At 35.2% G+C, this 27,688-nt stretch overlaps 1 long non-coding RNA gene across 1 annotated transcript; it reads right to left on the reverse strand.

Moving 5' to 3' along the window:
• Positions 1-1,490: 1,490 nt before the first annotated feature.
• On the reverse strand, positions 1,491-4,141 carry LOC116529530. The gene is made up of 2 exons (XR_004259531.1): positions 3,487-4,141; positions 1,491-2,231 (listed from the first exon to the last, which is right to left on the reverse strand). It is a non-coding gene; the product is annotated as an uncharacterized LOC116529530 (long non-coding RNA).
• Positions 4,142-27,688: the final 23,547 nt, after the last annotated feature.

A 27,688-nucleotide genomic window follows, 5' to 3' on the forward strand; every position in this document is an offset into this window, starting at 1 on the left:
TACTAACCAAAGAAAGTTAATATATATTTACATGTACCTATCAAACAAAATAAATTTAAATGCAAAAAAAAAGTCGCTATTAAGAGTAAAGGAGGCCACTACTTAACAGAGAGACCTTCCATCTGAAAGGTATAAAATTATGAATGCACAGTAATCTAAAAATTAAGCAAATGTTTTGAAATATAATAAGCAATCATTAAAATACTTTTATAAATATGCAAATTTCTAAAAATGTTAACAGAATTATGTTTAGAGTAAAACAACTTTATAAACTTAATGTGTAATGAGAATATGTAAGGAAAATATTAGAAGCAAAGGGGAATTCAACTATCAGAGAATTTTTTCCTTCCTTATAACTTTGCTATATTTTTCAAATTTTATTTGCAATTATGTAATGAAAATAGTCATGTTAAATGTCTTTTAATCGCATTTAAGTATTTATTGAATTTCTAGTAAGTGCTGGGGGGAAAAACAGACAGCTGACTTATTCTAAGATGATATTTTAGCCTAGTTTATGGTAAGGGGAATATACAAAATAGCAACTTAAAATACTAGAAAATAACATTTCTTATTAAATAGGTGATACACATACATTCACCAAAAATTCAGAAACAGTGAGTAGTCTGGACTGAAGAAAGTGACCAGGAATAGGTTAAACTAGAGCAGCACAACAAAGAAATAATCAAGGAGAAGGTGATTTTCTAATAAAGTCTGAGTTCATGAATACTGTTTAATCAATATTCTGTCAAATTATGATAACCTGTGAAAGAGTGCTACTAAATGCTGTGTCTATACCTTTTAGTTTTGCACCTAGAAGGAGTTCATAATCTGGCTCCTCTTTGGTTCAACTGATTGACAGATACTTTGTTTTTATTTATTTATTTATTTATTTATTTATTTAAACTTGGGAACGTGTAGAATTCACAAATTTGCTTAACTAAGGTACTACCAGTAACTGTGTGTCTTCAAATAATAATCATAATAATGGGGAATTTCCCTTGCTAGAATGAAATCTCTAAGAGGCCGGTTGATGTTCTGACCCCAAAACCTGACACATACTGGGAAAGATACAATGCACAAAACTTAAAGCTCAGTGTCTAGTGTGCTATTGAACCAGGAGAATAGGGTCTGGAGGCAGGAAACCTAAGGCTTCTAACTTCCTAAATCTGAATCAAAAGGAAAACCCCAGCCATCCGTACCCAAGTGACAAAAGTGTCAAAGGCTACCCCCCCTTTGCAACCACCCTCACTTCCACTGTCTTGTCAGATGAAAAATGGAATGTACCTCTGATTGGCCCCTCCCACAGCCAATCAGACTGGTAGAGGGTGAAGTCTTCATTTACCTAGGGTGTAATCAAGTAACCAATGAGAAACCTCTAGAGGGTATTTGAACCTCAGAAAATTCTGAAACACTGGCTCCTAAGCTGCTTGCTCTAGCATGCTGCTACTTTGTGGAGTGCAGTTTCATTTTAATAAACCTGTGCTTTTGTTGCTTCATTATTTCATTGCTTTGTTCATGTGTATTGTCCAATTCTTTGTTTAAAATGACAAGAACCTGATGACTCATAGTCAAGACTCTCCACCAGTAACATTATTAATAAAATTACTTCAAAATTCACAGGGAAAAATTAGCTGGATGTGGTGGCCCACTCCTGCAGTCCCAGCTACTCCAGAGGCTGAGGCACTAGGATCATTCGAATCCTGGAGAAATCCTAGTTTTATGTGTCCTAAAATCTTAGTTTTAAGTAGCTCCAAAAACAGAAATGTCTGACATTCTTTAAGAAACTACTTTGATATCCAGCCTACAGCACTAGACTACTTTAAATCTTTTGAAAAATTCTAGAATGGCATAATTTAATTTTAAAAATACATTTGTAAATGAGTTTCATACAGGTAAAAAAAAAATAAGCTTTATTTCCCAAGTACCCTTTTTGTCACAGTCACCCCACAACCCATAGAAAACATTTTCAAAATTTAACTAATATTTTGCATCTGGAAAATGCAGGCATACATGGGGAGTAGGAGGAGAACTCAGTTGACAGGATTTAAAATAAAGTTCTCAGTTGTGGAGGATTTTGTTGATGGAGAAAGCCTGAATCTTCTCTTTCTGGTCAGCAAAGCAAATTAGGATGGTGTTGAAATTATATCTGTCTTGTCATCTCCCTGGCAGGACACCTTTTGATAGGACCTTCTGTTCCTCCCATTTCTTGGCAGACTCTTCCTTTGGGATGTCTGGAAATAATGGAACTTTCAAGACTAAATGATGGAGCCTGGCAGAGCTTCTGTAGTTCTTACTTAAATATTTAAATCATATATTTGCATCGGGTCATTTAAAGTAAACTTGAAGTACTTGAAACTTGAAATACAAGTGCTTAGTAATAGAATTCAGTTTTGTCAACCCCCTTTGTGATTGCAGTTTTATCTGGAAAACAGGACTTGCAGTATTTTAAGTGTATCGTGCTGCTTTTAAATAATGTGATACTTTACACTATAAATAAGAAAAGATAAAATATCCAGGCAGAAGATTCAGTACCCATCATTGGAACCATATGCATGTTTTTTTGTTATTTTTTTTTAATGGACAAATGATGGGAATCTGCCTGTATCTGGTTTCGCTCCATTCTTCACAGGGCTGAACTAAGCAGAAGCTCTCACTGACTTCTGAGAGAACACTGCACCTTTGACTCCAGAGCGAACTCCTGGATGCAATTCCTCAGGGCTCAGACCAAAACAGAAATGGGTTGATACTTTTCAGCATCATAATGATTTGTGTAAAATTCCTAATTACATGTTCTCCTAGTGCTTGGTCTCTTGAATAAAAATTGTATTTATCCTGAGATGAGGCCGGGATTTCATTGTTAGTGTTTTTCTGAGACGACAGATTTAAGTAATGCCATTTTTGTAAGCACAGGGAGGACTTCATTAAAGGCTTGCTGGTGTTAGCTTTATTTTAGTCTTGAAAAAAATATGACTAAATAAGACAATCCTAAAGCATTCTGCCGAGTGAAAAAAGCCTTACACAAAAATGTACATGTTGAATGAACTCATTTATATGAAGTTCTTGAACAAGCAAATGAATCAATGCTAAAATAATAAACTAAGTATTGGTAAAGCTTCTGTATGGGAATAACGTGCATTTGTTCAAAATATCTTCATTTGCATATTTCTCTGAAGTAATAGCTAATACTCAAAAAGGATGCTTATTAGCAGACGAAATTTTGTTTCTCAGAGAGGAGGTAAGAAGCAAATAATTTTAATGGAATTTTTTTCTTAGTATTTTTTTATTGTGGTAACATACATGTAACATAAAATTTACCATTATATTTATTCTAAAATATACAATTTAGTGGCATTAAATTCACAATTTTGTGCAAGCATCACCAACATCTAGTTCTGGAACTTTTTCATTACCCCAAAGGAAAATCTCATAGCCATCAAGCGTTCATTCCCAATTTTCCTCTCCTCCCAGCATTATTTTTAAACGTACCTTTTTTGTTTCACTTGCTCATTGACTACATGACTAATATTTTGATGTCTCCAGGCACTGGGACAGAAGAGCAGATGGAATGGTGTCCAAGACAGACTCACTAGGTCTCTCTCTTTACATAGCTCCTTCCCTACCTTGCCCCAAGGGTACGGCAGAGAGCGGAAGGAATGGAAACACAGATTAAGAGGCTGGCACTTGCAAATAGTAGCACTGCAATATAAAATCGCAATATTTGTTTTCTAGCAACACTTTTTAATATAGTCTTCATTTAGAAGGTGAATTTCATGAAAAGTTTTCAGTTGACTTTGGAAGAAAGACTTTGAAGTGTTTTGACAAATTATTTAGTGAGATTAGCAAAGGACAGGGAACCAGGAACTTTGGATTCTATTCTTGCATACTGGTGACTTCCTGTGTGGGTTTAGGCAAATCACTTACTGTTTGCTGTTTTACATATTGGGGTGTTCTTATTTCTCAGAACGAGTAAAACAGTTAAATCTATCTAAGCTGGGGTGGGCATATAAAATATACCTTATGACTTTTATGCAACAGGGTAATAACCTACTTTCTGAATGACTAAGAGTCTCAACCTTTCTCAGCGTGACCTTTTTGCATGGCCTCAGGGGTATCCATGCAAATCATGTTCGACAGAGCAACATTTGACAAACACTGATCAGAATCACAAACTAAACTAGATTCTACATGCATTTTTAATGAAGAAGAGAATGGCAAAATCAGGCACATTCATATGGATGTGTAGAATCAACACCTTTATACACACACACACAGACAGAGAGAGAGAGAGACATATTTTCCTCAGATTTTCCAGTTTACTCCAAACTTCAATGTCAAGTCCCCTTGACAAACTTTAAATATTACAAATATTTCTTCCTCTGGGCTATTCAATCTCATGAACTCTATTCATACTCTTACACAGTCATGTCCTCTAGTTTGCTTCAGTCTCTTTCACAGCAATTTGGCAATATACAAGAAAATAAAAATTTTAAATAAAAACTAACGTCTACCTTGATTCTAAATGCTTTTGATATTTATTCTACAGATATAATTTCACAAAATTGTGGGAAAATAGTTTAAAATATTCTGTTATAGCCTGTTTTAATATAAAGACAAAAATATAAATAATACCATAGTAATCTGTACCTATCCATACAATCTACAACACATTCATACAACTGAGAAACAAATAAGGTAGACCTTCCACCTGCTGATGCAGAACGATCATACTATGTTGTTTCAGAATTCATTTATTGAATCATCAAATAACTAATGAAGTGCCTACTATATTCCAGGTACTTTTCTAAATACTGGGATACAATAGCGAAAAAACAAAGTTCCTGTCCTGTAAGAGGTATACACAGACTATAAAAAAAAAACACGTCAGATAGTGTAAGTGCTTTGGAGAATCATAAAGAGCTTAAGGAAAGTGGAGAAGAAAGGTGACAACACATAAGCCAGGGTAAACTAGGTTAAACTCTGATAACAAACCCCAAAATCTTTTTTTGTATAAAGCAGAATGAATACCATTCATTCACACCCTCATCCAGTGCTTTTTATGTGTAAAGCTATATTTTTAGGCAGTGATCACTCAGGCATCCACGTGGCGGTGTCTCCAGCAGGTGTCAAGCCAGGAGGGGTCATGGAGAATCACCCACTAACTTTTAAATGCTTCCACTTTTTTTTTTTTTTAAGACGGAGTTTCGCCCTTGTTACCGAGGCTGGAGTGCAATGGCGCGATCTCGGCTCACCGCAGCCTCCGCCCCCTGGGCTCAGGCAATTCTCCTGCCTCAGCCTCCTGAGTCGCTGAGATTATAGGCACGCGCCACCATGCCCAGCTAATGTTTTGTATTTTTTAGTAGAGACGGGGTTTCACCATGTTGACCAGGATGGTCTCGATCTCTTGACCTCGTGATCCACCCGCCTCAGCCTCCCAAAGTGCTGGGACTACAGGCATGAGCCCCCGTGCCCGGCCTGCTTCCACTTTTTAATCTAGTTTGTTACAATATCAATCACAGCTCCTGTTTACACTGTATTGATCTAAGGAAGTCACATGGTCTCACGACTCTTAGAGTGGAAATGTAATTACCCTGTCCCCCACACCCTGTGCCAGAACAGAGAGGGGAGAACCCAATATGAGTGAAGGGAGCTGATGTCTACACAGCCTTGTATTGCCATTAATCAAGTCCCTGCTGGAAAGGTGACATCTGCACTCTGATGAGAAGGAAATGAGAATTCGCTTTGTTGACATTTGAAGGAAGAGTACCCTGAGCAGCTAAAACAGCAGGGCATAGATGTGAAAGAATTATGCCCGGCCTATTTCAGGAAATTAGGAAGGCTGGGCTGACTGAGAGAAGTTGTGGGATAACAATAAAGACATTAGGATAATGCCACGGAAGTTGTAGAAAGTCAAGCACAGAGGGCTCCTGGGCTGCTTACTCTAAGGATTTGGCTTTAACCCTGAGAGGGTGAACACAAGTAAACAACGGGATCTGTCTTATGTTTTTAACAGACCATTCTGCCTGCTTTGAGGAGAAGAAACTGGGGGTGGGGGGCAAAGTGGAAGCAAGGAAACAAATTAGAAGACAATTGCAATAATTCACAAGCAATGATGGTTTGGGATGGGATGATGGCAGAAGAGGATTAGAAGTGGTCAGAGTCTGTATATATACTAAGCTACCATACACAATGGAGAAAAACTGAAAAAACAAGGTAGTAAATAATATATACGATATAACACCATTTGTGTAACACAGGAAAAGAATTATTGACAATGGTTACGTCTGGAAAATGACTGGTACTGGGAGTCGGGGGGGGTGGTAGGAGACATTTACTTTTATTATACTGTTTCAAAAAATACTATTTTTTGCCATAAGCATATATATGCTTTTAAGAACTAACAATAAACAAATTAGAAAATGTAGCTCTTGAATGTACATACTGTCAAAAACAAAAAATTTCAAAATTATTATGAACTACAAGTTAAATATTGAACACTGAATATTTGAATATATTTTAATATTCAAATTGTATTCATATGATCTTGATGCAAGAGAAGAGTGCATTCAAGTTATAAAGAACTATAACATAAATTATCTAATTGTATCTTTTCAACAACTCACAAACACCTATATAAATTGTATGCATTAGAGATTGATTCATTCTTTCATGCTTCATGATGCTTTACACTTTATGTGTTTAACTGTATGCCTGGATTGCATTAGGGACTGAAGAGAAAACTAGGTGAAAGAAGAAAACAAATGGAGCAACTAAATTAAGTATACACAATTCATGTTATTGCTGTTTTAAAAAATTAAAAAGTGTAGGATGTTGAATCATGTGAACAGGAGTAAAACTGTTTACAAACTTAGAAGAAACTGGTATACAATATTCAGCATTTAAAATTCATATTAAATAATTGTATTCAGGTTAGGTCTCCAAACTACAGACAGATACGAAAATCTTAAAAAAAAAGATGGTACAAGCTAAGATGTAGACAGCTAATATACACATAAACACAATGACAATTAAAAGATTGGGAGGTAATGTTTATAAGTAAATACTACAAAAGGGGCTTATTTAACCTTCCAAAGAGTATGTGAACGCTGATTTAATACGGATCCTTAGGGTAACTAAGAATTTTATAGGTCCTGGCTAACTATTCTCTGTCTCAACCTGGAAGAGAAAATAAGGAAATGGTTTGTAACTATAACACCAAGCTAGACATGAGTAACGAGTGAGACATTAGACACTGGAGTGAAGTCATGGCAATACTTCCTCAAGGGAAGGAGATCAATTTTCATATGCCTAAATACTTCCTAAATCCCCTTCATCCTTCTGATTCTTTCTCTGGAGAAAGGGATTCCTTGACCTGGAATCCATCCCTATGCCAAATAGCCTTCAAGGTCAGGAAGCTCTCTAGTATAATTCACCTAAATAGATCCGGCTTCAACTTGAATCCATTTCCTCTTGCTCTCTTTTTGGTAGAAAGAAAGAAGCATTTGTCATGGAGCTCCATTTCAGAGCATTTCCAATAATTCAAAACAGTAATTTTCTGTTCTGGCTTGTCTTTCTTCATGCTAAATGATTTCTATTGCTTCAATATTTCACAAATTTTGCTCACTTTTTAATCTAGTTCACTGCAATATCAATCACAGCTCCTCAATTTATAGTATGAATTGCAGTGAAAATCTTTTAGAATCTGTTCTTCATCTCTCTTTTATGCAATGGAACAAGTTTTGATTAAGAATCTGCATCTCTAGGTCTCTGTGATATCAAAAGATGCATACGGGCACAATATTTTTAAGCCTTGAAAGCAGAATGATTTGTTCATCTGAATATTTAGCTTCATTCATCCACAACAAAGGGGTCAGATCTTGTATTGGATTGTCTCTTCTACTTCCCAAAATTTAAATGTTTGTGGTTCCTGAGTATACTAGTCAAAAATATTTTTTGCTACAAATGCCAACAATCCAATATGAACTAGCATAGAACAAAAGGGGAATTTATGTAACCAAGTCACAGAGGCAGGGGTTGGAGCTGAGCCTTAATTAGAATACAAAATCAAACATGACCAATAATTTTTTTCCTCATAGTCTCTTGATTCTGCTTCTCTTTGGATTCCACTTTCAATTTTTCTTCTGACTGACCGTGTAATAAAAATTTTAACTTGTAAATATCAGTTACATTTGCCTCCTCATTTCTACTTTTAATTCAACAACCACCAATCTGTTCTTTATCATGTCTTATTCAGATTAACACAAGTTTCTCCTAGGATGTTTCCCCTGTCCTCGGCTTCTTTCCTCTGAATCCATTTACAGTGTAAATTATATCATGTCACTTCTCTGGTTATAAATCTCCAAAAGTTCTTATTCTTTGTCTGGTGTATAAAACTCTAAAACTCTGCAATATTCAAGACCTTTAATGACTGACACCCGTTGGATTTCACTAGCTCCAGCTTTTCCTCACAATTTAGCTATTCTGAACTACTCACATTTTTCTCCATAAGCCATGAATTAGCATTTCAATCTAGATGATTCTTTCTGCCTTGTCTACTAAGTGATATGTTAAAATCATCCTTCCAGATGCAACTTAAGTGGGATACCGTGTTTTAATGCCTCTAGTCAAAGTTAATCACTATGGTGGCAGGGGAGATGGTACAGTGCAGCAATTAGCACAATTATATAGTTTATTTTCCAATTATTTATTTGCCTGTTTTTCTTCTTTGCTGGGGTATATATTCTTTGGGGAGGCAAAGTTTCTATCTTTTTCGATTCTCAACTTGCACCTCACTTATAAGCTGTATCCTCAGCATCTTCACTCCATAAATGTGAAAGTGGTAATAGGACCTTCTCCATAGGATAGTTCTGAGGACTAAATAATTAATAAAAAGTGCTTAAAATATAAAATACTTGGCATGGAATTCATCCAAAGAATATCGTTTGTTGTTTTGTTGTTTGTTATTTTATTTTTACCATTGTTGCCTGGTTCATAGTTACACTCAATAAATATTGGATAAATAAAGGAATGATTAGATCTGTGTAAGACAGACAAATGAATAAATACATCAGGTGACCTCTAAATCTCTAATAATACTAATTCCTAAGTTACAAAAATTTCCTGAAGCTTTTAATGAATGTTAGCAGCTGGTCACACCCAAAATGCATTATTAATAGAGAGATAATGGATGATGTGTGAAAACAGAGTAGGTAATGCCACTTGGGTCTACATGGGCATAATGAGGAGCTCTTCAAGCACAGCTGCACCAGCTGCCAGGAGAGGATGATGGCTCCTATCACAACCCCTCACAGGGCAGATTCCCCAGTGTCCCTTTAGAGAATCTATTCTCCACTAAGTTCAAGACATACTGGAAAGGAAAACTGACATTACAACTAGATAGTCCAGGCAATCGCATCCCCTTCTTGCATCCTCTTCTCCACATAACATTCGCCATTCTATATTTCATCAGTACTCAGGGAAAAAATAACTTGCCTTTTTTTTTTTTTTTTTTTTTTTTTTTTTTGAGACAGCATCTCATTCTGTCACCCAGCCTGAAGTGCAATGGTGCAATCATAGCTCACTGCAGCCATGAACTCCTGATCTCAAGCAATCCTCCTACCTCAGCCTCCCAAGCTGGTACTAGAGGTATGCACCACATACTTGGCTAATGGTTTCGCATTTTTGTAGAAATGAAGTCTTGCTATATTGTCCAGGCTACTCTCAAACTCCCAGCCTCAAACAATTGCTGTCTTAGTCTCCCCAAGAGCTGGATTCCAGGTGTGAGCCACCACACTGAGCCTAATTTATCCTTTTTAAAGAAGTATATACACTAGTCTTTCTGCACTGAATGCTTCATTCAAGGGGACTATGCAACTTAATCTTTATAATAATCCTAGGAGATAGTTTATCAGTATCAAATCATCAACTAAAAAACTAATAAGCCAAATCTGTGTCCTTTACACTTTGTTGTGTTATTTTTCGAAAGTGAACTTGTAAGAAAACAGAGGAAGTTTGGGTGTAGTGGCTCACACCTGTAATCCCAGCAATTTAGGAGGCTGAGGCGGGTGAATCACTTGACGTCAGGAGTTCAAGACCAGCCTGGCCAACATGGGAAACCCCATCTCTACTAAAAATACAAAAATCATCTGGACATGGTGGCACGTGCCTATAATCTCAGATACTTAGGAGGCTGAGGCACAAGAATTGCTTGGACTGGGTAGGCGGAAGTTGTAGTGAGCTGAGGCCATGACCACTGCACTCCAGCCTGGGTGACAGAGAGAGACTCCATCTCAAAAAGGGAAGGGAAGGGAAGGGGGGGAAGGGAAGGGAAGGGAGAGGAAGGGAAGAGAAGGGAAGCGAAGGGGAGGGAAGGGGAGGATTGGAAATACAGATGGCATTCATCTTATATGTCTTATATGTTTATCCTGTTTTGGAATCAGAGAGATGGACTAAGAAAATGTAAAATGTGTTCAGAAATAAATAAATATGAGAAAGAAAGGGGATGGAGAAAAAAAATTTCAAGAAGAGCAATAAAATGTAGACTTCAGAATAAAGGCAATGTGACTTACCTTTTATCATTCTTACCTAATTTCCATGCCTTTCTACTGATCCTCTAGTATAGTGTAAAGCCATAGATTTTAGAATCATATAATGTATTTTCATCTCTGCCAATGGTTGTATGAGTTTGGGCAAATTAATTATCCTCTCTGAACCTCATCTACCTAATCTTTAAAAAGAATAAAATTATATGCTTCTTTTTTTTTCCCATTTATTTTATTGCATTTTAGGTTTTGGGGTACATGTGAAGAACATGCAAAATTGTTGCATAGGAACACACATGGCAGTGTGATTTGCTGCCTTCCTCCCCATCACCTACATCTGGCATTTCTCCCCTTGCTATCTCTCCCCAGCTTCCCACCCCCCACCCTCCCTCCCCTATTTCCCCCCAACTGACCCCAGTGTGTAGTGCTCCCCTCCATGTGTCCATGTGTTCTCATTGTTCAACACCCGCCTATGAGTGAGAACATGCGGTGTTTGATCTTCTGCTCTTCTGTCAGTTTGCTGAGAATGATGGTTTCCAGGTTCATCCATGTCCCTACAAAGGTCCCTAACTCATCGTTTTTGATGGCCGCATAATATTCCATGGTGTATATGTGCCACATTTTCCCTATCCAGTCTATCGTTGATGGGCATTTGGGTTGGTTCCAGGTCTTTGCTATTGTAAACAGTGCTGCAATGAACATTCGTGTGCACGTGTCCTTGTAGTAGAACGATTTGTAATCCTTTGGATATATACCCAGTAATGGGATTGCTGGGTCAAATGGAATTTCTATTTCTATGTCCTTGAGGAATCGCCACACTGTCTTCCACAATGGTTGAACTAATTTACACTCCCACCAACAGTGTAAAAGTGTTCCTATTTCTCCACATCCTCTCCAGCATCTGTTGTCTCCAGATTTTTTAATGATCGCCATTCTAACTGGAGTGAGATGGTATCTCAATGTAGTTTTGATTTGCATTTCTCTGATGACCAGTGATGATGAGCATTTTTTCTTATGCTTCTTAAGATTCCTGCAAGGATGAAATGAGATCACTTACAGAATCCATAGAGTCCAAGTTCCAGCAGAGAGTTTGTGGTTTGCATGTGTCTGAAGAGAGAAAGAGACAGAGAAACAGAGGGGGAAAAATGTGTGTGTATATGTATTTCCTCCCTTTTCTCATAAATTTTCAGGACCTATCCATTTCATCACTAAGAAGAGAGGAAATAGCGATATACATATGTTGTAAATCTTGTGGTTTGTGTGCTGGAAAATATCTTCAAGATAATTTAGTCCTGTGTCTTTATTTTACAGAGTCAAAGTCCTTAGAAAGTTAATCTTACCAGTCTAAATGTATGTTTTATCTTCTTTCATGAACAACAACAAAAAATCAGGAAACTTTGCTTTCTTCTCAAAGATGATTAAGAATAAACAAATTCAACAGTAGATAGTGCAGTTATTTAATATATATACACCCCCATAGACCTTATATAAGAACAAGCTAATAAAAGCTAAATGGCAAATGAGAACAGAGTCCCATCCCATCGTTTCTCCCACTATTAAGGAGAACACCTCAGCTTGCAATGAAATCATAGTGGCAGATGTAATTCTCAGAGTTGAGTGCCTAGGGCACAAAATGAAGCAAGCAGATGAGGCTCTGTCCCATTTTTCTGTGATTAGTCTTGCCCTTAATGAATTGTTTGTGGTGGTCTCCTACCCTTGGTCCCAATATTGGTCTCATGTTACTATGTGGCTTCCCAGATGGGAACTTGAAATGGATATTTCTGTCCTGATACCTTTTTATCCTGTGAGGCTACAGCTTCTTTATTTTATGGAGTTGAATTGCCTTAGACATTGAGGAAAGATAATAGCCATGATATAATCGATAGTCAGAGACTAAGTAGAATTCTTGACATAGCCATAGAAATATGACTTACATAATAGAAATTCTCCCTGATCTTAAAATTGCCAATCATTTCTAACACAGAGACCTCTAATAACACTTTCAAGAAAAGTGGAAAGTATCGATGTTTTCTTCTAAAAACTATTTTAAAGATTTAACTATTTTAAAGATAAAACTATTTTAAAGATAATAATGTTTATTTCCCCCAAATAATTATTTATTTGGGGGAAAAGATTTAAAGTTTATTGTAAGTGGATTTTCACATTTTTAAAAATCTCTTACCTTTCAGTATTATGGTAGAGAGAACACTAATTTGGAAATGAGGTGATCTAAGTTTTAGTCACAGCTGTACCATAGCCAACTCTGTGCCTTATGAAAAGCATTTAACTTTTTTTGTCTGTAAAATGAAGAGCAATTCAATCAAATATTATCCAAAGTAATTTCACTGTGGGCATTCCACTCTCAAGTTGGATTATAAGCCCGAAGGCCAAATTCTAATTTGATCTTGAGAAGTTCTTCAAAAATCTAGATCCTTCCTCTCCACTTAAATAAGAAAAGATAACTCACAGTGGTTGTTATCATAATTATTCCCTGCATTCTCATAAAACAGCGATTGCCCATATCATAAAAGCACTGGGGTGAGGAGAAAGGAGACTTGGACTACCTTGAGAAAAACACAATAGAGGAGCTGATACTCTCTCCTCTGTTGGTCAGAAGTAAGCGTGGCACAGATTTAAGGACTACCCCTATCATGACTCTGTTCTGAGAGAACATACTAGATGTATGCCCCAGGAGGCCTAACGGGACACCATCACAGCCTAGTAAAGTTGTGTGTCATATTCAGTGCAGTTTTATTGCTAAAGGGAGAAATAAAAACCTGGGCCCAGGCCACAGGATAGTACAGCAGTGGCTTGAGCTATTGTTGCTTCTCTGACTGCTTTCCCAAGCCCACCCTTGACCTCCACAGGGTGCTGCCCAGTCTGAGGCAGAGGGAGACACCGCCCCTGAGAGAGAGCAGAGCTGGGACTCAGGAGAAAGCATGAGGGCATGGGGCTTGCCACAGCCATGCCTGTTTTGTTCCTTAGCTTTCTTTCTCTGTTGTGTTTTGATTTTTTTATTACCACCACAAAAAGGCTTAATAGTTACTGACTTTGCTTCCGATATATTTATTTTTTTCTTTAGGAAATTATCTCTTCTCTAAGCCTCATTTTATAAACCTCTCCTCCAATTTTCTTAATCCTTCAATGATTTCTCACTCTCAACCACAATAACAAAACTGTATTTTATTTTCCATGCTCCCTTTATAAATGACCAGATTCAAACTTAGACCAGAAAAGTGAGTTTCTGCTCCTTACCATCCATCAGGCTTGGCAATGTCACCCCCAGCACTGAACAGAATGAGACAAACTGGCCTTAAAGATGTGGGTTTTCAGAGACAGTGGCGTTAAATTCCAAACTGTGTCCTGATATTCAAGAGCTCATGAAGTTCACCCAACCTCTGTGAGTCATAGCTTACTCACCTCTTAAAGTTGAACAGTAAATCTGCACTTTGGAGAATTTTAATAAATGTTTAACTTGATAATTTTAATAGACAACACAGTGCCTGGCACATAGTAAAGGTTTAAAAAATGATATTTAATTTTAATGCTTTAGCTACTGTTATTAATATATTATGTGAAATTAAAAAGCCAAAATATGCATCAAATTACACAAGAAATTAGTATGTGTATTTATTTATTATCTTCAGGCATTTAAAATCAAATAATGATATAATTTAAAAAATAAAATTTCTTATATTGCTGAAGTCAATTTGAGAAAGATAATCTGTTTTTACAAATTCTAAATTATATCTCACACCAGGAATAATGTCTGACAATGGTAAGTGCTCAATAAATATTTGAATAAATGAACAAATGTCTCTCTTTATAAACTTTCTCTGAAATTGGGAGACACTAAAAGATTCCCACATTTACTCTCTTTCCTTGTGAGTCATTACCTAGACCATATCCCACAAGTCTAACAAGACTTTCTGATCAGCAGCTCTGTTCTCTACACTCTATTTACTCTCATGCTTTTCCTAACTGCGGAAAGTGCAGCTTACAAGTAGGGAAACTGATTATCTTCTCTGACTGTTCACTTTGATCTCTGCCAGGAGATTAGGGTGATTAGATGTCCTTGAAGTACAGTAAACTGGTCATGAAAGAGGTAATGGTGCCTCTCCTTTGGACAAAATGGCCCGTATTAGCACTTTTATGTCCAATCATCAGTGTTCATTTTAAAAGGAACATTAAATAAAAAAGAATAAAGTACTAAATGGAATTCTATATTCTAGACTGGATTCTGGACTAGAAAAAAAGGATATTCATGGAAAATCTGGTGAAACCTTAATGAAGCCTGTAATTTAGTCAATAATATTGTGTCAATGTTAATTTCTTAGGTTTGACAAATGGACAATGGTTATGTGACATGTTAACATTAGCTGGAGCTGGATGAAGGCCATACAGTAAATATTCCATCTTTGCAACTTTTAGGCATGTCTAAAATTATTCCAACATTTTAAAAGTTTATTTAAAATTATCAAGGAGAAAATCCAAGATGCTGGCTGCTTGGTTGTGATATGGCGACAACAGCTACATTACATTAAGGAGCCACACAGGTTGGTGACAGGTGAAACAGAGCATAGAATTGTGGGTAATCATAATTACAGCAAACACATATAGGGCTTGCCTATAGTGATCAAAGTGATTTATCTATATTAATCTTAATATAAATAAATCTTCAAGATTAAGATAGATCAATCTTCACACTAATATTAGGTAAAAACTGTTAGTATACCCATTTTGTAGATAAATTGAGGCTCAAATGTTTGAACTATTTCCCAAGGTTACCAAATGAGAATGATGCAAAGCCAGCTTTATGAACTTAGGCAGTTTAGGCTCCAGTCATGTGCATTAACACTAATCATCCTGCCAGTGAAGTAAGATATTGTAAATAATAAAGAGGCTAAAGTTGTGTTTATGAAAGACGAATAAGAAATAATAGTAGCACATTAAAAGAGAAAAAGCAATGTTAGAGATGACCTGGGTTTTCATTCCAGCTGTACTATTAGGTTGGTGCAAACATAACTGCAGTTTTTGCATTGTTGAAATTTGCTGTTTGATATTGGAATACATTCTTAAATAAATGTGGTTACAGTATATATCATTTTAATGTGCATTTCTCGCTTTTTGTTTTTTTGCTAATGACTTATGACTTACTGTTTATTTTATATTTACTTTAGACTGTGGAAATGATGTTGCATAAAAAATCGAATTTCAGTGATTTTCTTTTTTGAGTTTAAAATGGGTCATAAAATAACAGAGACAACTCACAACATCGGTAATGCATTCTGACCAGAAAATGCTAACGAATGTGCAGTGCAGTGGTGGCTCAAGAAGCTTTGCAAAGGAGACGAGAGCCTTGAAGATGAGGAGCATAGGATCATACTGACCAGTCATCGGAAGTTGACAACAGCCAATTGAGAGCCATCATAGAAGCTGATCCTCTTACAACTACCACAAGAATTTGCTGAAGAACACAATGTCAGCCATTCTACGGTTGTTTGACATTTGAAGCAAATTGGAAAGGTGAAAAGACTTGGTAAATGAGTGCCTCATGAGCAAGGTGAAAAGTTTAAAAAGTCATTGTTTTGAAGTGTCATCTTCTCTTATTCTACACCACAACAACAAGCCATTTTTCAATCAGACTATGATGTGTGATGAAAAGTGGATTTTATACAACAACCAGCGATGACCAGCTCAGTGGCTGGACTGAGAAGAAGTTCCAAAGCACATCCCAAAGCCAAACTTGCATCAAAAACAGGTCCTGGTCACTGTTTGGTGGTCTGTGGCTGGTCTGATCCACTACAGCTTTCTGAATCCCAACAAAACATCTGAGAAGTATGCTCAGCAAATCAATGAGATGCACTGAAAACTGCAACACCTGCAGCCAGCAATGGTCAACAGAAAGGGCTCAATTCTTCTCCATGACAACACTCAACCACACATTACACAACCAACACTTCAAAAATTGAACAAATTGGGTTATGAAATTTTGCATCATCCACCATATTCACCTGACCTCTCGCCAATTGACTACCACTTCTTCAAGCATCTAGACAATGTTTTGCGGGGAAAACGCTTCCACAACCAGCAGGATACAATAAATGCTTTCCAGAATTCACTGAATCCAGAAGCACTGATTTTTCCACTACACCAATAAACTTATTTCTTGTTGGCAATAATGTATTTATTGTGATGGCTCCCATTTTTATTAATAAAGATGTGTTTGAGCCTAGTTGTAATGATTTAAAATTCATGATCTAAAACTACAGTTACTTTTGCACAAACCTAATATACAGTAACTAGCTGTGAAAACTTCAGCAAGCCATTAAATTTTTTAAGCCACAGTTTTCTTATCTTTAAAAAGATGATGGTGGTGATTACTTCCAGGTGTGTTTTAAAGCAATCATTCTACAACTCTAAGGCATAATACAAGTGACACATGATTAGAACACTCTCTCCACCCATCTCCCTCTGAAAAACAGCCTAGGAAAATACAAACAACCAGCCATTTCTGCCAAAATGGGTTGTTGTGGGAGCACCATTAACATAGGTATTCTGTTAATTCATCTAGTTTAAAAGCTAGGCAATTTAATTTTAAAAAATATGTCTAACAAGTCATCTAGTATTTTATAGAATATTAAAAATAAAGCAATTGTGACTAAATAGATAATACAAATTAATTTCTGGATAAAACTAAGTGAAACGTTCTGAACATCTAACTGTGCTAGACAGAAAATAAAAGCCTGGGAAACAAATCATATGTGATTTCTGCCATCAATATTTGGAAAATGCTTACAGTTGGGGTGGCATATGCTTAAAAGATAATAACAATAAAATGTGATAAGTGAGACTGAAAAGGGACTGAAGAAGGACCATCTAACTGAGGCAAAAGAGAAATGGAGAATGAGAAACATTTCTTCAGGTGGAGAAGAAAAAATAACATTCCAGAAAAAGAGAATTGTGCATGCAAAGAAAAGACTGGGAAAAGGTGAAGGATCTTGAGAAGTTGGTGTGTCAGTTGAATGAAAGGAAATTAAGATGGTTGGGTGTCAGGGGCATGGGGAGGTCATCAATATAAATTCAGCATCATTGGTAAATACCAAGAAAGAGAATCAGATGAGGGCTGTAAGCAGGAAGCCACTTTGATGAGATCTGATTTTGAAGAATGGCATTAATACTGTTGTACAGTGACCTAATCAGGTCACATCTGGAATATTAGGTTCAATTACAAGTGTTCCATTTTGAGAAGGGCACTAACAAATAGAAACACATGCCAAGAGGCTACCAGGATGGCAAATGAGCTGAAAACCCTCTTTAATAGTGAAAAAGAGCATTTTAAGCTAACTTCTGCTAGTGTAGCCAAGAGCTACATCTTGCACTTGACTGTCTCCCACACAATTTTGCACAAATCTAATATTAACTCCATTGCTAAGAATGTGGGTTTTAGTTTGTAAATGGGAATGCAGAAGCTTGGGGCAGGTTCAGGTGTGTGAGAGAAGAAAGAGGAAACTGGAGAAAGGAGAGGGCTACGATAGCATCTTTACCCCACCAGTCTCATGTATTAGTATACACCCACTATTGAAAAAGGGGAAGAAGCTCATAGAAATATTGAGTGGACTTACTGAGATGACAGCGAGCAGCTTCTGGCATCTGAAGGTAACTTAAGGCGGAAAGCTGCGAAAGATGATCCTTACCTTCCCTTGGCACTGTGCGTAGCACTGCTTGATCTTGTTTGTTTATTTGTTTGTTGTAAGGTCTAAAAATCCTGGTAGTATCTGGTATATACTTTTGACATAGCTTTGGGCTTTTCATATCGAGCAGCGATAACAGATATAAACAAGTAGACAAGTAGGAATACAAGTAGAGATGAGGCCCATGGTTATACTGCCTAAAAACTTAAAACTCCTTTTGCAGAACTCCAGATAGAACCAAAGGCAATTTGAGGATGAGGACCAAAGTCTGTGCCTTCACAGGTAAAAAAAAAAAAAAAAAAAAAATCCATAGACAACAAATTACTCATTGAATATGGTTCACCCTAAAAGAGGGTAGACCAAAAGAAGATGATGAAATCCTGTTATGAAGAATAAAATATTAAAGGAGTGGGACTGAGATGATTGAAAAAATTAATACAGAGGCAGGTTTCAGCTAAACACAAAAGAAAAGCAAACCAAAACTTGAATCTGTTCCACATTTAACACTGGAACAAACTACCTTAGAAGTAAATATCATCACTGGAGGTATTCAAGGAAGAGCTAGATGACTGTCCAGGAGAAGAGATGACTGTCCAGGGTCTTGGAGCCTGTCTGGATTTTATTCTGGTCTGCAATGCACTTGTTGTGTGATCTTTACTACATCACTTCATCTCTGAGACTTGCATGGTTTATCTGCAGGCACGGATTATACCTACGTTTTAGTTGTTTTCAGAATTAGAGTTACGTTTTATAAAGTATCTAAAACAGTGTCAGATACATAGCAGGTGTGCAATCAATGGGAGCTGCTAGTTTCTTTATCACATATTTATGAGAGTCAATTCAAAGGATGAATTAGATAATGACTATTTAAGTCAGCTTGACTTGCCATTACAAAATATCATAGATTTGGTAACTTAAACAACAGAAATTTGTTTTCTCACAGTTCTGGAGGCTGGAAGTTCCAGATCAAACTACTAGCATGGTTAGGCTCTGGTGATGGGTTTGTTTGGCTTGCAGTTGTCAGCCTTCTTGCTGTGTCTTCCTGTGGTCGTTCTGAGAGCCTGCAGTAGGGGAGAGGGAGAATAGAAGGGAGAGGAAGAGAGCGATGTAGAATTCATTTCCTCTTCTTACAAAGCCACTAATCCTATCAGATTAGAGCCCCATACATATGACTTTATTTTCTTTTAATTACCTTCTAAAAGCCCTATCTTTAAATACAGTCATATTAGGGATGTGGAGCTTCAGCATATGAAGTTTAGGGGGACACAATATAGTCCCCACTAAGAACTTTCCCTAAATTTTCAAAAGCACTCTATAATCGACAAACACTTTATTCCACTTAATTCCATGGCTTCATACCTACTCTTGCAAGTGTAACCCCTTACCTCTACCTTTCCAATTCCCAATCATCACAGACTTTTACACATCACTCACCAAGGAAGTCATCTCTGAAGCTCCAGGCTAAATCAGACATCCTCATTAAGCATTCACATAACACTCTGTATGTTCATTTTGAGTCCTTCATAAAAATGGATTAACCATTGAGTCTTTTCTAAATGCTTCCTTTCACTAGTAGCACTCTCTGCTCCATTAGGATAGAGACAGGTTTTGCCTTTTTCCACCTCTGTACTGGCTGAGGTAACATAGTTCTGGTATACAATACATTTACCATAAGTATTAATTAATTAACTAAAATTATAAAGGTGGTGCAAAAGTAATTGTGGTTTTGCGATTGAAAGTAATGGCAAAAACTGCAATTACTTTTGCACCAACCTAATTTGAGACGCTCTTTGCTTACCTCTACCCCAGCAATCATTGTTCTTGATACATACCTGAAATCTGTCCATTCAAACTTTATCCATTAAAATTAATTTAGTGCTTCCATGTTAGCTTTGTCCATACTAATTATATAACATTTGACTAAAATAAAGCATGACTGTCTTCACATAAACTTGCTAACACTGATGCCAGGATCTCAAAGTTTTTATTCGCAGCAATTATACAAACTGATAAAAAAAGATGGATAGAAATACATTCAATACAGAGTAGGGTATGTTAGCTCCGCTAGTATCTTGCTCCCGATAACACTGGTCATAAAAATGCAAGAATTTTCTAGAGTCTGAGACACAGATCCAAGAAACTAGTTCCACTAGTCCCTCAGGATGCTCATGACACAGTGTAATAACCCCTCATAAACCATTTAAATTCTTGTTTCTAATCCAGAAACTAGCGTGGACTCCTTGGGACCTTCTGACAAATACCAAATGTGAGTTTTCCAGTGACAATCCATACACTAAATATTAGTACACTCTATTTCTCCTATTTGTACATTAAAAATATAAACTAGATCTTTGTGGTGGAAATTCAACATTTTGGAAACCACTGCTGTCCAAACCTTTTTGGTTATCCACCACATAACTAAAAATACTTTAAATGCATTCCTCCTATATTTGTGGGTTGGTAGGCTTACATTGTTTAAATATATACAACCATACCACTGTTACATATGCTATAAAATATGCATAAAATATACACCAAATGAAATTGAAACAAGTATTAAATGAACAGCATTTATGAATACTTTAACTGTATTATTGATACATTAATTATGCCATCTGAAATTGTACAAAATTAATGACAAAAGTTGTTCCTTTAATAAACACAGTAACTACTCTTTTTGATATGAATTTTAATGTCTGTCAGAGCTTAAAAAGAAATCTTATGAGTTCAAGTATATACATATTGAAGGTATATATAGTTAGCCATTTTTTATTCTCACCTACATATATTCAAATATTTAGGTTTTAATTTGGCTGGAAAAACTCAATCTTCTCATATACTAATAAAAAATTAACTTATCCAAATTAATACAAACATGTTGAATGTTTATTTTTAATACAAAAATTTTAAAATTATTGAAACAACTGGAAGATATTTTTAAGATTTTGTAAAAATTATATGTCTAAGTTTTTAAGTATGCAAATATGAGACTTTTTTTTTATAGGTAACTCACCTGAATGTTATTGGGAAACAACTTCTATGCAATTCTAGGCATGCTTTTACAAAATATACTGTCCATAGCATATCGGTTTTACTTTGTTTTTAATTTTTTTCATATTAACACCTTAAATGAAAATAATAAGTATGTGTAAATTTTCTTGACCTTCTGTGTTGCATGCTATGAAACTCTTTTAGTCATTACAGTAAACTTAATACTTTGGGGATCTCATCTTTTGTAAAAGAATATATAAATGATGTTTAAGTTCATGAATCCTTTTAAATATATGGCATGGCAGCAGCATTTCACTAGTATTCATTATTTCTTTCAGTGAGAGTGTTGCCCAACTTTAGCTGGACACATGGACATACAGCTAAAATTAACATTTCTCATTTTCCTTGCAGCTGGGTATGGTGTGGGAGGCCAGAATATGCCACCCCAGTATATACTTCTTTGACATATGCTAAGTTGGTAATTTGAGAGCTAAAGATAAAAATATCTGAAAAGCTGTCCTTTTGATTAAAAAAAATTTCCGTCTACCTGTCTTACTAAGATAAATAATAGATGCAAGTTAAAGTTTTCTGTTAGGCTCCTTTATCTACCTGGAGACAAGTAAAGTTTTGAGTTTGCCCCCAAACATCTTTAACTTCTCAGGTAAAGTTCTGAGAAGTCACCAATTCTTCTGATGGCTATTACCTAAGAGGTTTTTTATAACAAGACAACCTTGGCACACCAAGCATTTCCTCCCCTCACCTTTCTATAAATAGCTGACACTATGCCACCCTCCAGGAACTCCTACACCGCCATCACTTTCTGAACAGTATAACAATTTCATTCATCTGGTCATTGAGTCTCATGTTCTGTGTGGATCCCATGCACACATGTGCATATAACAATGTGTATGCCTTTTCTGTTAATCCATCTTATATCAGTTTGTTTTACAGACTCAAAAGTTCAGAAAGGAGGGAAGAAAAATTTTCTTCACTCTGTAGCTTTGGTGAGCCAAGGGTACAAATCACTCTACTCATTGGGAGACTGCAGATGGGATCCTGGGAAAACTGACAATAATAATTAAAAAAAAAAAAAAGCAAAGAAAGATAAACATTTTTACTGAGGCCTGGCATCCCTACCTGCAGTGCCTGGTTGCAGTGCGTGGTAAGAGTGTCTTCTTGTCTTTTGCCTTTCCAAATCTGTATTAACAGAAGGAAGTGTGTATGTAAACTAGTTCTTATATTTGTTGGAATCAATTTGGGAATAAATAAATTAGTTATATTTAAAGCAAAAAATGTTAGCGGGTTCTTATCATAACTATCTGACCTATTGGCACATATGGAAAATCAATCTTAAACAAAAGACACTTCAACCTGAATTTCCAGGCCTTTCTCAGTCTCCTAGAGATGTAAATCTTGCCATGTTTCTGAAATGTAAACATTCAGGGAGTTAACTAGACAGTCACTATACCTAATTGAACAGAAATCAGATTTAAGGCAGACTTAAAGTCTTTTGAACCTTCCATCAATTCCTTTCCTCACTAAACTACTTTAACTCAAAAGAGAAACATTTGCTTTTGGAAATTAGTTAGAAATATTTGTTTTGAATTTGTATGACACTTGTCTTTTGGGATACCCACTTAGTAATCTTTTTCCTCCCATGAACAGCTTTCATTTTATTTGTATCATTTTATTTTCTATCAGTGGCACATGGATTGTTGAGCCTTCATGGGTAGACACCCAACTGAAAGGTTGAGAACCCCAAGAACATGCCCAGACAGAAATGCAAGTTGCACCCCATTTGTGAATAGCATACTGATGGCTGTTTTCGCTTTTCTTTCTTTTTCCCTGTCTTTGGCAGCTGTCTGGATTTTGAAAGGGCTGAGTTTTATTTTGCTTCCTCTTTAGAGACTTGGTTAAAGTCATAAAGTTTATTTGCTTTTGTCTCATATATGCTTATTTATTTTGAATCTCAAATCACTTGTAGACATATTTTTATATAAAACTTAGGTTTCTATTTACAATGCAATAGGAACATGTTATTTTGTTTAGCCTTTTCTCTTAAGCATAATGGAATCATATACTCTGAATAAAAGAAAATAATTAATTAAAACATTTAAAAAGCAAACAGCTTCTAGTACAGATTAGAGAAATTTTTTGATTTGCTTCTTAACTGGAAATCCGCTCCCTGTTATAAAAGAGCAAATTAAAGATGATAGTGTTGGATGTATGGGTCAGCTTCTATATATATCATTCAGGTTGCCACACAGTTTTTAGGGGAATTAAAAGCAACTGGCTTTGTCTTACAAATTAAATCTTTCCAAAACCAGAAATGTTTCTTTGAAAGAAATTTAAAGCCCACCTGTTCTTGCTAACCACTAAACTGCAGTTTTTAATCTCAGGATGTCTGAAAATACTGTAAAAAATCAAAGCATTAGATAAGAGACTGCCCTGCCCTTAAGAAATGGGGGATAAAAAATTGAATAGTGATTACACAAGACTTCTAACACCCAAATATGTCCCTCAAAAGTCATTTTTGGAAAAACTTGTATTCTTTCTCTACGCCTTTGAGATGAAAATTTTCTAACCAGTCTTACCTGAGAAATCACCCCATTTAAAATGCAATTTTGAGGGAAATAATTCTCAGAAGAAAAAAAAAGTTTAATACTGCTGTTTGCCCTTGCTAAAAATGTGATAAGATTTTATGTTATTATTTAAAGAAAAGAGCTCTACGATCTATGGTCAGAATTTGGCTTAATTAAAATTAAAAGCTGATACTGAGACTGTGTATGTCTGTGTGTGTGTGTGTGTGTGTGTGTGTGTGTGCGTGTGTGTGTGTGTAAGGTCTTTGTTGTGTGTTTTAGATTCTGTTTTCTCTATAGGAACTTATCAGTTAACTGAATTCTTCCATGTTTGTGTATGTTTAAACATGTGTATATGTGCACATGTACGAAATATGTTGTGACTAAATGGTATAAAATCCCTTGAAGGAATTTAGATAAATGAGCCCTCATAAAATTAAATCCTAAAACTACTAAAAATATAGATACTAACTTAAATACTTTCCAAGTTCATGTGAATTGGGTGACTCTTCAGTGAAGAAGAGTAGGTTAATATCATTGGTTTAATAAAGACAATTAAGTCTTCTGATTTATCAGTAAAATACCCATGTATTTAATTTTAAGGTTCTTACACACGCTATAAAAATCATTAGCAGGATTACAACTTACTTCATCTAATGTCTTACTGCATTTTAATGAGAAAAAGAAAACTAATATATAAATACATAATAAAACTAATATATAATATATAATAAAACTAAATATAAGTGGATGAAAGTTTATAAATGTACTTTTTAACAATAAATACATTTTGTAGCATGTTTGCTTAAATAGGTTTCCCAAATCCCTTTGATAACTACACCTTTAGGAATTTGCTAAGTCAAAATAAATGATGGATAGTCATTGAATATCTAGATAATTTCTAAATTAGATAAAATATTGAAACATTAATTGCTGAACATGTTTATTAACTTTTGGCTTCTTAAATTTTATAAAAGACAAAATATATTTGGTTCTGTAAGTATATAGGTCCTGGCCCACATTAAAAAATTATACAATAATTCAGCATATACCTTTATAACTTATAAAATATATAAGTTGGTACATCACCATTCAAATTGCTTACTTTTTAAGGTTTTCAACAGAAATTAAGTTTACTAAGAGTAAAAGTTTTAATTACCACATGTAATTAAAATTACTAAAAATAAAGGAAACAATTCTGTATACAAAGCATAGAAGGAAAGTAAGATGGGGTTTTGGTTTATAAAGTTATGAAGAAAACATGAGGATGGTTGTTCTTGTTGAGTAAAAAGCAATTTTGTCCATTTTAAAGGATATTTAAAGGTTGTTTAAGAATGAATTTAAAAAAGTGATATTGTTAAAACTGAATGGATAGGTTGTAAAAGGTGTATGAAAGATGAATCATATAAAAAGAATTTAAGTTTAAGTTAACTAAGAGTAAACTTTTTTTTTATGTTTTCTTATAATGAGCCTTAGTATCAAAAAGACACTAATATAAAACTAGAATTTGGTCTTCTCTTTTAAACAAGATTTTTGTTTATTATTAATAGGAGATGATAAAAAAACGTTTTTGTTTACCTTTTTCAGAGAACTGCAAAAAGAAAAAAAAAAAGAGAGAGGACCGAGAAACAGATTCTGTGTAACTTATCCTGTCTTCTAATTACTCTGAAAAACTGATTCTCTTCTTTATCAAAGAGAAAAGACTTTTTGTTTTGTTTTGGTTTGGTTTTTTAAAACTATATAATTTTCCTTGTGTTTACTTTTAAAATGTTTTAATTCTTACTCTGATTAAATGAATGACTTATTTTCCAGTAACCTGTGATTCTATTTTGATCAAGTGTTTAGAAACTTTATTTCTGACAAACTTCCCAAAATCAAAATTAAGGCTTATTTGATCTCCAATTACCTTTTGAGTATTCTGAAAGGACCCCTAGAAGTTCAAAAGAGAGATATAAAGCCAATTAGGTCTATTTAGTATAAGTTATATGGGAAGCACTGTAAAATTGGAAATGATATTTGACATTCTTTGAGTTATATTTATATGGGTATATTATTGTTATGAGTGACCCAAAATTGTATGAAATTTCTAGAATTCTAATATTTTATGAGTTATAATTTGGGTTATTTTGTTAAAATGTTGTATGTAACAAAAATAACCACTTTTTTGTCAATGGTTGTTTATAATAAACTCTCATCTGATTTTTAGCCATGGCCATTCTAAGTTTTTGTTATCTACAGATAATGGCATTGACTCATCTCTAAAAATCTTCTGCAATTAGCTATAGTGAAAAATTGTTTCTTCAAAAAATTTGTGGATAGGACTCTAGCAGGTACTTTGAAACACTTCCTGATGACTTTAAATTATATTATTAGACTGGATTTCTAAAACTCTAATAATAATTTTTTAAGAATGGACTCATAAAACTGCTAACCTAACATCTACTTTTATGAGTCCAAAATTTGTATTAGAGAAATAATTAATTATCTAATAAGAAGTAATAAAAATTAATTATATGGGACTGAACTGATGAAGGACTATATTTTATGACTTTTGTTTGAAACACTGGTGCTTCTTTCAGGGTTGTGTTTTCTAGATTTAAGAAAATTTTTTTTCTCTTAGCTTTTTATGGCTTGCAGCAGTCTGGTAACACACAGTTTTGCAAAAAGAATTGAAACATTTCTATTTTTCTCCCAGCCTAATCTCTCCAAAATGCGGAAACTATTCATGACTATTCTTACTTTATGGCAATATTTTAATCCACATAAGTTCAGTAAGAATCTCTCCTCGTAGTAATAGGACAATGGGAAACACTGGTTATATTACCAAGATTGTGACTGGAATGTGATATTCTTAGATATGACCAGACAGCTTTGAGAAACAGAGATTGACATTATGAAGCTAATAAAAGCCCTTGGAAAACTCTCCTGGTGTCTTGAATACATGCTTTTCTTACAGGGTTCCCAGCCTTGCAGTAAGTAAAGAATGTCACTTCCCAGCAGTTCCAGGAACCACAGAGTATTTTAGAAACCTCAAGAAGATAGGAATTTACCTAAGGTAATACAGGTAAAACCAGATGGCAAGTTCTTGGCTTAGTTTCATAGCAATGAATGTCTTTTAAAGGCCTAATCTGAGATTCCTTATGATAAATTCCAGCAAAACAAATTTTAGAAGAACCTGTGTAGTTAATCATCATTCTTGTGACACCTTATGCAAACTATCAGGCCACGTTTAATGAGATTAAATTCATTTTGGAAATAAATTCATCTTATTGTGATTAACTTTTGTAAAAACTGGTATGACTGGAAAGAGAAAAATTAGGTTTCAGAAGAAAACTATAGTACAATCATTATTATATTTTAACTCTGTTCGTTGATTTTGAGATTTTTCTTCACCTGCAATTTGGACTGGATTCTAAATATCTTCCGGCTCTAAGTCTCCAAACTAATTTTACCAATTTTTCTCCCATTATTCTGAGTTGGAATCACAAAAATTAAAGCCTTGCAAGCAGGAAACTGGTCAACTTGATAAATACACTCAGAGATTACTATGTCAGCTACATTTAAACTGCAAATCAGGAAAATCTGTCAGATTGCCATTGTCTGCTTTTGCTTTCACTGAAGATGCTTTGAGCCAACATCTAGAAATAGCTGGCTGCCCTTCAAACTCAAATATTAGTTTTTAGACTGCTCCAAGCCTTAACCTTTGTTTTTATTTTGTTTCCTTAGAAATGTCTCTTATAAAATACCTGTTTTATTGTATCATATAGAGGCCTATCTGGGGTCCACCTGCAACACCAGTACTCAAATGAGACACAACTGTTTAACTGAACTGACCTATTCTCAGGGCAGAACTAACTTTTATCAGGACTATAAGCCTCTGATATGG

This window comes from Sapajus apella, unplaced genomic scaffold, assembly GCF_009761245.1.
Source record: "Sapajus apella isolate SASKATOON/1434 unplaced genomic scaffold, GSC_monkey_1.0 scaffold3, whole genome shotgun sequence".
NCBI classification, from domain to species: Eukaryota; Metazoa; Chordata; class Mammalia; order Primates; family Cebidae; genus Sapajus; species Sapajus apella.